The 14,834-nt window shown below is 42.0% G+C and overlaps 1 non-coding gene across 1 annotated transcript; it reads right to left on the reverse strand.

Moving 5' to 3' along the window:
* Positions 1–727: 727 nt before the first annotated feature.
* On the reverse strand, positions 728–809 carry trnal-aag (transfer RNA leucine (anticodon AAG)). Its single transcript has one exon. It is a non-coding gene; the product is annotated as a tRNA-Leu (tRNA).
* Positions 810–14,834: the final 14,025 nt, after the last annotated feature.

Here is a 14,834-nt window from a genome sequence, read left to right on the forward strand (position 1 = left end):
CTGTTAATTCGTAATGTATTGAGCGAATCGCAAAACAGGAAGCATTTAACGCGGAACACAAACAAAACTGGCAAACCAAATGCATTTTCAGACACAGCGAGCATGAATGCTAAATGTGAGACAATCCGGGGGCATGAGCCATAAAGGAATCTCACAACTAACAACAGGGCAATTCCAAACTTCTCTTTCAAACATACTGGAGACTGAGTGCACCACCACTTCCGAGACAATGCTGAAAAGAGAGAAAGAAAGAACATAACAAGAGTGGTCCATAAAAAGTGAATTCACCAATCACAGTCTCGATTAGATTACCTTTCCCTTCCGATGTCTCCAGGACGGAGATGAAGTAAATGGGAGAAATTCAATAACAAATGACATCGAAATTCATTGGAACGATTTTCTCATTGGCCCGAAAACCAAATAACGACGATTCGAGTCACCGTATGACTTTGTTTCACAACAGCGATGAAATAACAGTCTCCATTCGGTTCCAGTAAAACTTCAACTTGCGTGGAACGTAATGCAACAGCAGAGCTGCTTGCGATTTTCCGCGCGGGAGGCGAACACGATCATGACAGCACAGACACTTCGGAAAATTCGGCACTTTTCCACACCACTGTTAATTCCACGGGAAGCAAACTCATTTTTCTTCTGTTTCAAACAGAAATGCAGCAGGGGTCGAAACCGCATTGGAACAAGCGGCGTCGTTGGAGTTGATCAGCAGAAATGGCAGCGGTGGGATTCGAACCCACGCCTCTGTCGAGACTGGAGCCTTAATCCAGCGCCTTAGACCGCTCGGCCACACTACCAGACGGGCGCGGCCGCTCATTTTCTTGCACTTCCAATTGTGCTCCTGCATAACAACACATGCAAAGTCACGTGAAAAGGGTTCCATTTCCCCTCTCCGACTCGCACAGCTGCTGGGATGTGCCCGTCTACAATATCAATTTCGCAGCAGATAATGATAGCCCATCAATCCAGACAAAAATCAATGGTATGCTGAGTCTATCTTCTCAGACTCTTTTCAGCTACAAATGTATCTGTGAGTGCGTGAGAACATATGATCGGTTATGATATTGGTCAAATTACCATGAGCTGCTTGACATTACTGCAATTTCGATTCTTGCTTTGCTAAATGATTTCACCCATTGCTCGAAACAGGACACCTTTCACGTTTACACCGAACACGAAACACACCGGACTACAGGGAAAATGCACAAAGCTGAGCAGGCCGTGTTCCACATCATACCGTGCAGCATAGTTACAGTCACTGTGTCTGTTTTGCAAAATAAGAGTCCCAAAGAATGTTCTCCACCCTAAAACCGGAGGTAGCATTACATTCTGAGAACGACAGAACACATTGTGAGGATGCTCTGACCTCGGAGCCAGTTCGAGATGCCACTTTCCTTGCCTTTTACCTTAACCGTGCAATTTGCTGCAGAGATGTTAATTCCTGGACATGAGCCACATGGATACCAACTGAGTAGGAAACCTGTGTGGGATTCGAGGAGAAGCGACTCAATAAATTTTGCTAAACTCCACGGTGCTTATTAGAAATGCAGTCTCTGTTCACATCAATCTAAAAGGCACTTTCTGAACATCGTAACAGAAGTCATAAGGTAATTAGCTCACACACACCCCGCTCCGGAAGAGGTGCTAACTGCCCTTGAGTGCTTTTTTGTTCTCGATGTGAAGAGCTCTCACGCCTGAGTCACCTTCACGTCTCTGGTTGCTGAGTGAATCACAAAGAAGGAATTTCACCAGAGCTGCAACTACCTCACTTCCCCACTCGCCCGCCCAGTTTACATTTTCCTGCTCGTCAGTGATTTAAAGAAAACCAAATGGATGCGATGTCATTCTGTAGCCTCTCTGTCGATTCCTCCGTTTCAGTTCCGACGTGGCTTAGATCTCTGGGCGCACTTAGTACTAGCGACGCTATGAAAGCACAGGTCCAGAGGTTCCTCTGAGAGTGTAATTTCTTTCGTTGCTGTTGCTGATTGAATGAGCCACTAACGTGCGAACTGCTCCAAAACATGGTTCAGGACCTCTGGTGCCAACTCTCGCACGTTGAATAACGACAGACAGCTTCCAAATGAGGTCTTTCAGAGACGGCTTTGGGGTACATTTGACAGACAGACTAGTTCAGGAATCCGTGGTGCGCTGTGACACCAGCGCATCAGCTTCTTCCCTGTCTTTGAACCGGGCCGCCTGCGCAAGGAATGCAAATGCGGTACTGCTCTTCGTGAAAGGATCAGAAGGCGGTAACTACACTCTCAAACGGAATGGCATATGAACAGAACCAGGTTGGAGAAAAACTTTACAATGCTTTGCACAGTAATTAAATGAATTTGCATTACATTTCACTACGAGAGCACATTTGTTCAAGCAAATTCGAAGGCAGGTTTGCAGATGGGAAAGCAAGCAAGAAAACTCCGTTCTTGACCATGTAAAAGGCCGCAGTTGAAGAACAAAGCAGTTTCTGCGCACTTGCGAAATGGGCACCTTTCGCGTGCAAGGCGAGCGTGATGACCACTACACTACAGAAACTAGCCTCAGCCAGCCGTGCTGCGGCTCAGTGGCATCCAGCACTGACAGTTGAAGCCATTTTACCTTTCACCTTTCTGTTTCCAATAGCTCGTTGTTTCATGGGACTTGTTTAATTTTGGCGATGTGGTGAGCATGGACGAGATACACCGAAGTATCTGTTTCCACGCGGTGTACCCCAATAACGTTGTGTTGCTTACACCGGCTTTAAAGGATTACTTTTTAGCGGAGCTTGCCGTCGCAGTCTGTGGCACAATCATTTAGTCTGTTCGACTGCTCACGGGAAAGGTCGTATTGTGAAACACTGCAGAAACGAACGATTTCCTTACTTTTGCTCCGACTGACCATACTCAGTGAAATTTTCCCAGATTCTCAGTTGAGGACTTTTGCAGCTGTAAGTTACCTCAGAAACCCTGTTAATTCGTAATGTATTGAGCGAATCGCAAAACAGGAAGCATTTAACGCGGAACACAAACAAAACTGGCAAACCAAATGCATTTTCAGACACAGCGAGCATGAATGCTAAATGTGAGACAATCCGGGGGCATGAGCCATAAAGGAATCTCACAACTAACAACAGGGCAATTCCAAACTTCTCTTTCAAACATACTGGAGACTGAGTGCGCCACCACTTCCGAGACAATGCTGAAAAGAGAGAAAGAAAGAACATAACAAGAGTGGTCCATAAAAAGTGAATTCACCAATCACAGTCTCGATAAGATTACCTTTCCCTTCCGATGTCTCCAGGACGGAGATGAAGTAAATGGGAGAAATTCAATAACAAATGACATCGAAATTCATTGGAACGATTTTCTCATTGGCCCGAAAACCAAATAACGACGAGTCGAGTCACCGTATGACTTTGTTTCACAACAGCGATGAAATAACAGTCTCCATTCGGTTCCAGTAAAAATTCAACTTGCGTGGAACGTAAAGCAACAGCAGAGCTGCTTGCGATTTTCCGCGCGGGAGGCGAACACGATCATGACAGCACAGACACTTCGGAAAATTCGGCACTTTACCACACCACAGTTAATTCCACGGGAAGCAAACTCATTTTTCTTCTGTTTCAAACAGAAATGCAGCAGGGGTCGAAACCGCATTGGAACAAGCGGCGTCGTTGGAGTTGATCAGCAGAAATGGCAGCGCTGGGATTCGAACCCACGCCTCAGTCGAGACTGGAGCCTTAATCCAGCGCCGTAAACCGCTCGGCCACACTACCAGCCGCCCGCGGCCGCTCATTTTCTTGCACTTCCAATTATGCTCCTGCATAACAACACATGCAAAGTCACGTGAAAAGGGTTCCATTTCCCCTCTCCGACTCGCACAGCTGCTGGGATGTGCCCGTCTACAATATCAACTTCGCAGCAGATAATGATAGCCCATCAATCCAGACAAAAATCAATGGTATGCTGAGTCTATCTTCTCAGACTCTTTTCAGCTACAAATGTATCTGTGAGTGCGTGAGAACATATGATCGGTTATGATATTGGTCAAATTACCATGAGCTGCTTGACATTACTGCAATTTCGATTCTTGCTTTGCTAAATGATTTCACCCATTGCTCGAAACAGGACACCTTTCACGTTTACACCGAACACGAAACACACCGGACTACAGGGAAAATGCACAAAGCTGAGCAGGCCGTGTTCCACATCATACCGTGCAGCATAGTTACAGTCACTGTGTCTGTTTTGCAAAATAAGAGTCCCAAAGAATGTTCTCCACCCTAAAACCGGAGGTAGCATTACATTCTGAGAACGACAGAACACATTGTGAGGATGCTCTGACCTCGGAGCCAGTTCGAGATGCCACTTTCCTTGCCTTTTACCTTAACCGTGCAATTTGCTGCAGAGATGTTAATTCCTGGACATGAGCCACATGGATACCAACTGAGTAGGAAACCTGTGTGGGATTCGAGGAGAAGCGACTCAATAAATTTTGCTAAACTCCACGGTGCTTATTAGAAATGCAGTCTCTGTTCACATCAATCTAAAAGGCACTTTCTGAACATCGTAACAGAAGTCATAAGGTAATTAGCTCACACACACCCCGCTCCGGAAGAGGTGCTAACTGCCCTTGAGTGCTTTTTTGTTCTCGATGTGAAGAGCTCTCACGCCTGAGTCACCTTCACGTCTCTGGTTGCTGAGTGAATCACAAAGAAGGAATTTCACCAGAGCTGCAACTACCTCACTTCCCCACTCGCCCGCCCAGTTTACATTTTCCTGCTCGTCAGTGATTTAAAGAAAACCAAATGGATGCGATGTCATTCTGTAGCCTCTCTGTCGATTCCTCCGTTTCAGTTCCGACGTGGCTTAGATCTCTGGGCGCACTTAGTACTAGCGACGCTATGAAAGCACAGGTCCAGAGGTTCCTCTGAGAGTGTAATTTCTTTCGTTGCTGTTGCTGATTGAATGAGCCACTAACGTGCGAACTGCTCCAAAACATGGTTCAGGACCTCTGGTGCCAACTCTCGCACGTTGAATAACGACAGACAGCTTCCAAATGAGGTCTTTCAGAGACGGCTTTGGGGTACATTTGACAGACAGACTAGTTCAGGAATCCGTGGTGCGCTGTGACACCAGCGCATCAGCTTCTTCCCTGTCTTTGAACCGGGCCGCCTGCGCAAGGAATGCAAATGCGGTACTGCTCTTCGTGAAAGGATCAGAAGGCGGTAACTACACTCTCAAACGGAATGGCATATGAACAGAACCAGGTTGGAGAAAAACTTTACAATGCTTTGCACAGTAATTAAATGAATTTGCATTACATTTCACTACGAGAGCACATTTGTTCAAGCAAATTCGAAGGCAGGTTTGCAGATGGGAAAGCAAGCAAGAAAACTCCGTTCTTGACCATGTAAAAGGCCGCAGTTGAAGAACAAAGCAGTTTCTGCGCACTTGCGAAATGGGCACCTTTCGCGTGCAAGGCGAGCGTGATGACCACTACACTACAGAAACTAGCCTCAGCCAGCCGTGCTGCGGCTCAGTGGCATCCAGCACTGACAGTTGAAGCCATTTTACCTTTCACCTTTCTGTTTCCAATAGCTCGTTGTTTCATGGGACTTGTTTAATTTTGGCGATGTGGTGAGCATGGACGAGATACACCGAAGTATCTGTTTCCACGCGGTGTACCCCAATAACGTTGTGTTGCTTACACCGGCTTTAAAGGATTACTTTTTAGCGGAGCTTGCCGTCGCAGTCTGTGGCACAATCATTTAGTCTGTTCGACTGCTCACGGGAAAGGTCGTATTGTGAAACACTGCAGAAACGAACGATTTCCTTACTTTTGCTCCGACTGACCATACTCAGTGAAATTTTCCCAGATTCTCAGTTGAGGACTTTTGCAGCTGTACGTTACCTCAGAAACCCTGTTAATTCGTAATGTATTGAGCGAATCGCAAAACAGGAAGCATTTAACGCGGAACACAAACAAAACTGGCAAACCAAATGCATTTTCAGACACAGCGAGCATGAATGCTAAATGTGAGACAATCCGGGGGCATGAGCCATAAAGGAATCTCACAACTAACAACAGGGCAATTCCAAACTTCTCTTTCAAACATACTGGAGACTGAGTGCGCCACCACTTCCGAGACAATGCTGAAAAGAGAGAAAGAAAGAACATAACAAGAGTGGTCCATAAAAAGTGAATTCACCAATCACAGTCTCGATAAGATTACCTTTCCCTTCCGATGTCTCCAGGACGGAGATGAAGTAAATGGGAGAAATTCAATAACAAATGACATCGAAATTCATTGGAACGATTTTCTCATTGGCCCGAAAACCAAATAACGACGAGTCGAGTCACCGTATGACTTTGTTTCACAACAGCGATGAAATAACAGTCTCCATTCGGTTCCAGTAAAAATTCAACTTGCGTGGAACGTAAAGCAACAGCAGAGCTGCTTGCGATTTTCCGCGCGGGAGGCGAACACGATCATGACAGCACAGACACTTCGGAAAATTCGGCACTTTACCACACCACAGTTAATTCCACGGGAAGCAAACTCATTTTTCTTCTGTTTCAAACAGAAATGCAGCAGGGGTCGAAACCGCATTGGAACAAGCGGCGTCGTTGGAGTTGATCAGCAGAAATGGCAGCGCTGGGATTCGAACCCACGCCTCAGTCGAGACTGGAGCCTTAATCCAGCGCCGTAAACCGCTCGGCCACACTACCAGCCGCCCGCGGCCGCTCATTTTCTTGCACTTCCAATTATGCTCCTGCATAACAACACATGCAAAGTCACGTGAAAAGGGTTCCATTTCCCCTCTCCGACTCGCACAGCTGCTGGGATGTGCCCGTCTACAATATCAACTTCGCAGCAGATAATGATAGCCCATCAATCCAGACAAAAATCAATGGTAAGCCGAGTCTATCTTCTCAGACTCTTTTCAGCTACAAATGTATCTGTGAGTGCGTGAGAACATATGATCGGTTATGATATTGGTCAAATTACCATGAGCTGCTTGACATTACTGCAATTTCGATTCTTGCTTTGCTAAATGTTTTCACCCATTGCTCGAAACAGGACACCTTTCACGTTTACACCGAACACGAAACACACCGGACTACAGGGAAAATGCACAAAGCTGAGCAGGCCGTGTTCCACATTATACTGTGCAGCATAGTTACAGTCACTGTGTCTGTTTTGCAAAATAAGAGTCCCAAAGAATGTTCTCCACCCTAAAACCGGAGGTAGCATTACATTCCGAGAACGACAGAACACATTGTGAGGATGCTCTGACCTCGGAGCCAGTTCGAGATGCCACTTTCCTTGCCTTTTACCTTAACCGTGCAATTTGCTGCAGAGATGTTAATTCCTGGACATGAGCCACATGGATACCAACTGAGTAGGAAACCTGTGTGGGATTCGAGGAGAAGCGACTCAATAAATTTTGCTAAACTCCACGGTGCTTATTAGAAATGCAGTCTCTGTTCACATCAATCTAAAAGGCAGTTTCTGAACAAAGTAACAGAAATCAAAAGATAATTACATCACCCCACCTCCACTCCGGAAGAGGTGCTAACTGCCCTTGAGTGCTTTTTGTTCTCGATGTGAAGAGCTCTCACGCCTGAGTCACCTTCACGTCTCTGGTTGCTGAGTGAATCACAAAGAAGGAATTTCACCAGAGATGCAACTGCCTCACTTCCCCACTCGCCCTCCCAGTTTACATTTTCCTGCTCGTCAGTGATTTAAAGAAAACCAAATGGATGCGATGTCATTCTGTAGCCTCTCTGTCGATTCCTCCGTTTCAGTTCCAACGTGGTTAGATCTCGGGGCGCTATCAAAGCACAGGTCCAGAGGTTCCTCTGAGAGTGTAATTTCTTTCATTGCTGTTGCTAATTGAATGAGCCACTAACGTGCGAACTGCTCCAAAACGTGATTCAGGACCTCTGGTAACAACTCACGCACGTTGAATAACGACAGACAGCTTCCAAATGATGTCCTTCATAGACGACTTTGGGGGTACATTTGACAGACAGACTAGTTCAGGAATCCGCGGTGCGCTGTGACACCAGCGCATCAGCTTCTTCCCTGTCTTTGAACCGGGCCGCCTGCGCAAGGAATGCAAGTGCGGCACTGCTTTTCGTGGAAGGATCAGAAGGCGGTAACTACACTCTCAAACAGAATGGCATATGATCACAACCAGGTTGGAGAAAAACTTTACAATGCTTTGCACAGTAATTAAATGGAGTTGCATTACATTTCACTGCGAGAGCCGATTTGTTCAAGCAAATTCGAAGGCAGGTTTGCAGATGGGAAAGCAAGCAAGAAAACTCCGCTCCTGTCCATGTAATATGCTGCAGTTGAAGATCAAAGCAGTTTCTAACTGGGGACCTTTCGCGCGTCAGGCGAACGTGATGACCACTACACTACAGAAACAAGGCGCAGTCGCCACTGCTATGGCTCAATGGCACCCAGCAATGAAAGTTGAAGCCATTTTACCTTTCACCTTTCTGTTTCCAATCGCTCGTTGTTTAATGGGACTTCTTTAATTTTGGCTATGTGGTGAGCATGGACGAGATACACCGAAGTATCTGTTTCCACGCGGTGTGCGCCAATAACATTGTGTTGCTTACACCGGCGGTAAAGGATTACTTTTTAGCGGAGCTTGACGTCGCAGTCTGTGGCACAATCATTTCGTCTGTTCGACTGCTCACGGGAAAGGTAGCGTTGTAAGACACTGCAGAAACGAACGACTTCCTTTCTTTTGCTCCGACTGACCATACTCCGGGAAATTTTCCCAGATTCTCAGTTGAGGATTTTTGCAGCTGGAAGTTACCTCAGAAACCCTGTTAATTCGTAATGTATTGAGCGAATCGCAAAACAGAAAGCATTTAACACGGAACACAAACAAAACTGGCAAACCAAATGCATTTTCAGACATAGCGAGCATGAATGCTAAATGTGAGACAGGCCGGGGGCATGAGTCATAAAGTAATCTCACAACTAACAACAGGGCAATTCCAAACTGCTCTTTCAAACATACTGGAGCCTGAGTGCACCACCAGTTCCCAGACAATGCTGAAAAGAGAGAAAGAAAGAACACAATAAGAATGGGCCATAAAAAAGTGAATTTCACCAATCACAGTCTCGATTAGATTCCCTTTCCCTTCCGATGTACCCAGGACGGAAATGAAGGAAATGGGAGAAATTAAATATCATATGACAACGAAATTCATTGGAACGATTTTCTCATTGGCCAGAAAACCAAATAACGACGAATCGAGTCACCGAAGGACTTTGTTTCACAACCGCGATGAAATAACAGTCTCCATTATGTTCCAGTAAAAACTCAATTTGCCTGGAACGTGAAGCAACACTAGAGCTGCTTGCGACTTTCCGCGCGGGAGGCGAACACGATCATGACAGCACAGAACTTCCCCACACCACAGTTAATTCCCCGGGAAGCAATACCATTTTCCTTCTTTCTTAAACAGAAATGCACCAGGGGTAGAAACTGCATTATAACAAGGGTGCGCCGTTGGAGTTGATTAACGAAAACGAGTTTAGAGCATGAATCCAGCGCATGAGACCGCTCGGCCACACTACCAACCGGCAAAGCTGCCCATTTTCTTGCGCTTCCAATTGTGCTCCTGCATAACAACAGATGCAAAGTCACGTGAAAAGGGTTCCATGATCTCTCTCCGACTCGCACTTCTGCCTGTGTGTTCGTCTGCAATATCAATTTTGCAGCAGCTAATGATAGCCCATCATTGGGAGACTTTGCGGTACATTTGACAGACAGACTAGCTCAGGAATCCGTGGTGCACTGTGACACCAGCGCATCAGCTTCTTCCCTGCCTTGGAAACGGGCCGTCTGCGCAAGGAATGCAAATGCGGTACTGCTTTTCGTGGAATGATCAGAACGCGGGAACTGCACTCTCAAACAGAATGGCGTATGTTCAGAACCAGGTTGGAGAAAACCTTCACAACGTTTCGCCCAATAATTAAATGGAATTGCATTACTTTTCACCCCGAGAGCAGGCTTGCGTGAGCAAACTCAAAGCCAGGTTTGCGAATGGCAAAGCAAGCAAGAAAGCTCCATTCCCGCTCATCTAAAAGGCTCCTGTTGGGAACAGGGCTGTTTCTGCCCAGTTTCATACTGGGGAACCTTTCCTGTGAAAGGCGAACGTGATAACCATGACACTTCAGAAACAAGTCGCGCCGGGAGCTGTTGCTGTTCTGCGGTGTCCAGCACTAACACTTGCTGCCGTTCTATGCTTTATCTTTCTGTCTCCAATAGCTCGTTGTTGTCCAGCGTTATTGGCATCATCGAAAAGGTTAGAATATCACGTAAAATTGCTTACAGAATATAGACAAGGATGTTGTCATGGTTACAATGTTTGGACTGCAGGGTGAGTCAGTATGGAAAGTTTGTAAACTGAGTGTTTAAGTTGTTTACCCAAGGTGGGGCGAGTTGAAAACTAGAGAGCATAGGTTTAAGATGAGAATGCTAAAATTTTAAGAGAGACCTGAGGCACCTTTCCCACAGAAGGCTGTGCGTGTTTGGAATGAGCTACCAGAGGAAGTGGAGGAGGCTCGTACACTCAGAAGATTTCAAAGGCAACCGGATGAATTTCTGGATAGGAAGGGTCTAGAGGGATAGGAGCCACAATTAGACACACAGGACTTGAACAATTATTAAATATTACATATTCGCAACAATTGTTCTTGTAAACAGTTCACAGCAAACTTGGAAATGATTAAAAATCTCATTTTGCTATCCATAATGTGTAGAACTGAGCAGTAATTATTGGAATGCAAAACATTCAGCAGTGTCTTAACTGATAAGGCCCAATATTAATTCAACGATTACTGTGAACATTCAAATGCCGTTAGTGCATGATGGGAAATGATTAGTTGGTTTGTGGATTTGTTGACCTGAAATAAAAGATATATCTTTCATTGTAATACTGGCACTAATAAATAATGGAGTCAGCTATTATGTGAATTTCGCGATGCATGTTACAAAACATCAACTAAATTTCTGTATGACTGTTGGAATGACAATGAATTGACTATTAATTTTAGAATTCTGACAAAGTAAATTGTACAATATTTCCCAACGAGTTTGCTCTGATGTCGATTAGATATTTAGTAAAGTCAGTGAACTGAGAATTAAAATACTGGTATGATGAGTTCGATAAAAACTGACACGTAGCAAGTATTGATCAGAATTGTGCTGTCATTTAAAACTCTCAGTTATCGAAGAATTCTGAGCTTCGTGTTGCTGCTATTCTTGTAGAATTACCATATGTAATTGTTGCAATTTTTGTGTCATTAATGTTTTGACATTTATGACAGAATAACAAAGAAAATAAGTGGATAAAGAACATAGGTATCAGAAAAATACAGTCAACGGCATTTATAGAGAAATTGCTTTGAATATTGTCTCTGGAAAAAAAAACAGCTGATTAAGTTTAATGGGGATCTGATCAAAATGTACTGAGTCACAATTACACTTTTGTACGGGTGATTGAACTGGATTGCCCATACCGTGAACTTGCGTCATCTCAATACATGCTTTGAATTTTTTTAGATTAGATTTCCCACAGTGTGGAAACTGGGCTTTCGGGCCAACAAATCTACACCGACACTCCGAAGAGTAGCCCACCCAGTCCCAGTTCCCTCTGACTAATGCACCTAAAACTATGGGCAATTTAGCACAGCCAATTCACCTGACCGACACATCTTCGGACTGTGGGAAGAAACCAGGGCAAACCCAGACAGATACGGAGAGAATGTGCAAACTCCATACAGACAGTTGCCCGAAGCTGGAATTGATTACTATGAGCATTCTCAGCTGTAAATATTTTAGTTTGATTATTGCCCTAGGAAAGATGTAGCACGTAAATATTACAAAGATATCTCTTGCTTATCTTACTGTGGGGCGATAACATTATTTTAATAGCATTTTGCTGTGACCTTGGTTGGATATTAATTAAGACTGGTAACACCCTGTGGATTAAAATATAGTAGCTGGCTTTAAGGATAGATGAAAAATAAGAACCATTCACCGAATGTTGAACAGAATTTTTTTTTGCTCAAAAATGCAGGGAATACATGAAAAAAATGTATTGGTTTCTATGAGGAGCATTGTTATTATTGATAAACTTATCAATGTTCATATATTTGTGTCAGAACTAGGAAGAAAAATGCATAGAGTCAAAGTGAACATTACACTGAACAAAAGCTACTTCAAATGACATTTGACTGAAAAGAAATTTTCATAAATACGTCATCAATGTACATTGACATATAACATTAAAATAAGAATGACAAGACTGGAATAAGTTCAAAACATGTTTCTACTTATGAAACGAAAACAATAAATAGTTTGCAGCACGCATGAATTAAAGAAGCAGTCTTTAATGTGACATGTCAGCTGAAGACCACTTCCCATTTTCCAGAAATGCAGGACTGCCAAAAATTCAAAATTTAGTGTTGTTGAGTAATCCAGTAAAATGTGTGCAACATGAGCTTTCTCTTGCACACAGGAAAGAACAAGAAAATGTAAAAGATTTTCAGCATGAAATAGATTTATTTCTTAGTATTACAGTCAATATTCATTCAAAAGTGGAATTGTTGTTTTAAGCAGCAGACATTGTGTTTAATTACTGAGCTGAAATGTAAGATATAGCTTGCATTTATTGGATGGACTGAGGGCCAAAAGTTTACCGTGGTAATTGCTCTCAGGAACAATAAAATACTTCGGTTACTCTACTGAACAGTAATTAGATGCTCATGAAGATCTGTGTTCCCCAATGTGCTGTGTTTTGTGTGAGCACTGATTTCAATAATGCAGATGGAATAATTTGGTGTCAATGATCTTATTTAAAATTAATGAAATTTTGATGCTAGCATTGCTTTGGAAACACACTTAAACCATCATGCTATAAATGCGAGTTACACAAAGTCAACTTTCAAATGAAAATACTCCGATATTTTCGAAACATTCCAATCTGACATTCAGTGTACATAGGTGAGTGAATTTTTTTAACAAAAATTCAGACAATTCATAACCTAAACAATAATTTAAAAATAACTTTGAGTAAAGGATATAAAGACATTAGAAAAAATACAACATTTAGTTACAAATGCAGGAAATCAGCTGATTGATGAATAATAGGAAATGACATTTAATTATTTTATTGAAGAAGAAATTGATTTTCTTTTCATGGAGAATAAGCTTTTATATGTTTTAGTTGTTTGAGCAAAGCTTTTTGGAAAAAGAATTGATGAATATCCTTACTTCAACTCTTTCTTCTTTAAGACAGCAACATTCTCAAATATTTTCGAAGGAATACCGAACCAGCAGAATTAAATGTATGCTTTTCTATGTGGCCTGAAGAAATTAAATAGCATTGTAATTATTGGAATGAACGACAGATTAAAAACTCATGTTGATTTGAAAGACAATTCAACAGTGTTGCCATCATTAAAATAAAACTTGATGCTCACAATGATTGAGAGATTATACACTGCCATAATTTTATATTTGTTCATATACTGAGTTGGAATTCCACATTGATATATCATACTAGATTGAACAATTATTAGATATTAGCAACAGTTGGATTGTCAAAATCCTATCAGTCTGTTTAAGAATAATGAGAAATCTCATCTTGCTGTGTGACTGAGCAATGTATAGAAACAAACAGGAATTATTCCAATAAAAGGTAATTATAGTTTTCTGAATTTTAAAGTCTGAGATTATTGTGATTATTCAAATGGGTAAATATCAGATATTTACAAAGAGTATTTGATGGGAAGTCATTGGTTCCATTGTGGGATAGTTGAGCTGAAAAAATGGATTTTATATTGTAGTATTCATGCTAAGATACAAATGATTAACATAAAATGTGAATCTCACAACATTTGATAGAAAGACTAATTGAAATAATTGTGTAATAATTGCAATGATAATGAATGGATAATTAATGTTGTAATGGAAGCAAATAAAGTGATTCAATATCTTATCAGCACTTTGCTGCGATGTTGATTGGATAGTCATGAAGGTTGGTAAACAAGGGAATACAATACAGGTTTAAAGACCGAACACACACACAAAAAAAATCCATTCAGTGATTATTGAACAAAATTTTCTTTTTGCTCAATAATGGAAGAAATGCAAGCATTTTATTTTGATCCATTGATTTCCTTGTAGAGCTATGCTATTTTAAATTATATAATTATTATTCTGATCAATGTTTAGATATTTGTGTCAGAATTAGGAAGAAAATAAACTGACAGTGAAAGTGAATTTATAGTGAATAAAAGATGCAGTGAATGACATGTGGTTTAAAAAGGATTTGTATAATTGTGTAATTATTGCACATTGATAAATAATGTTGAAATAAAAATGAAAAAAAACAACATATTCAAAGCATCCTTTTTTTACAATTAAAATTAAAATAATAATCACTTTGAAGAACATGATTTGAAAAAGGAAACAGGCATTTAATGTGATATTTTACCTGAAGACAACTTTCCTTTTTCAAAAAGTAGGACTTCCAAGAATTGAACATTTAGTGTGTTTGTTGAACGAACAAACAAATGGATGCAACTGCACTTTTTCTTGCATGCAACAAACTTCATAAAAATTTTAAAATAATTTTAGTATGTAAAAGATGTAGGTCTTAGTGGGATCATTTGAAACACAATTCATGTTTGTATTGAATTGAATTCTAATCAAAGCAAGTCAACAGGAATCCACTATTAAAAGAAAAACCAATAGGATTCCATTATTGAACTAAAAATCAACTGGGACTGCAATATTACA

This window comes from Chiloscyllium plagiosum, unplaced genomic scaffold, assembly GCF_037043375.1.
Source record: "Chiloscyllium plagiosum isolate Xiang-an unplaced genomic scaffold, Cpla_swu_hap1 HiC_scaffold_39, whole genome shotgun sequence".
Lineage (NCBI taxonomy): Eukaryota > Metazoa > Chordata > Chondrichthyes > Orectolobiformes > Hemiscylliidae > Chiloscyllium > Chiloscyllium plagiosum.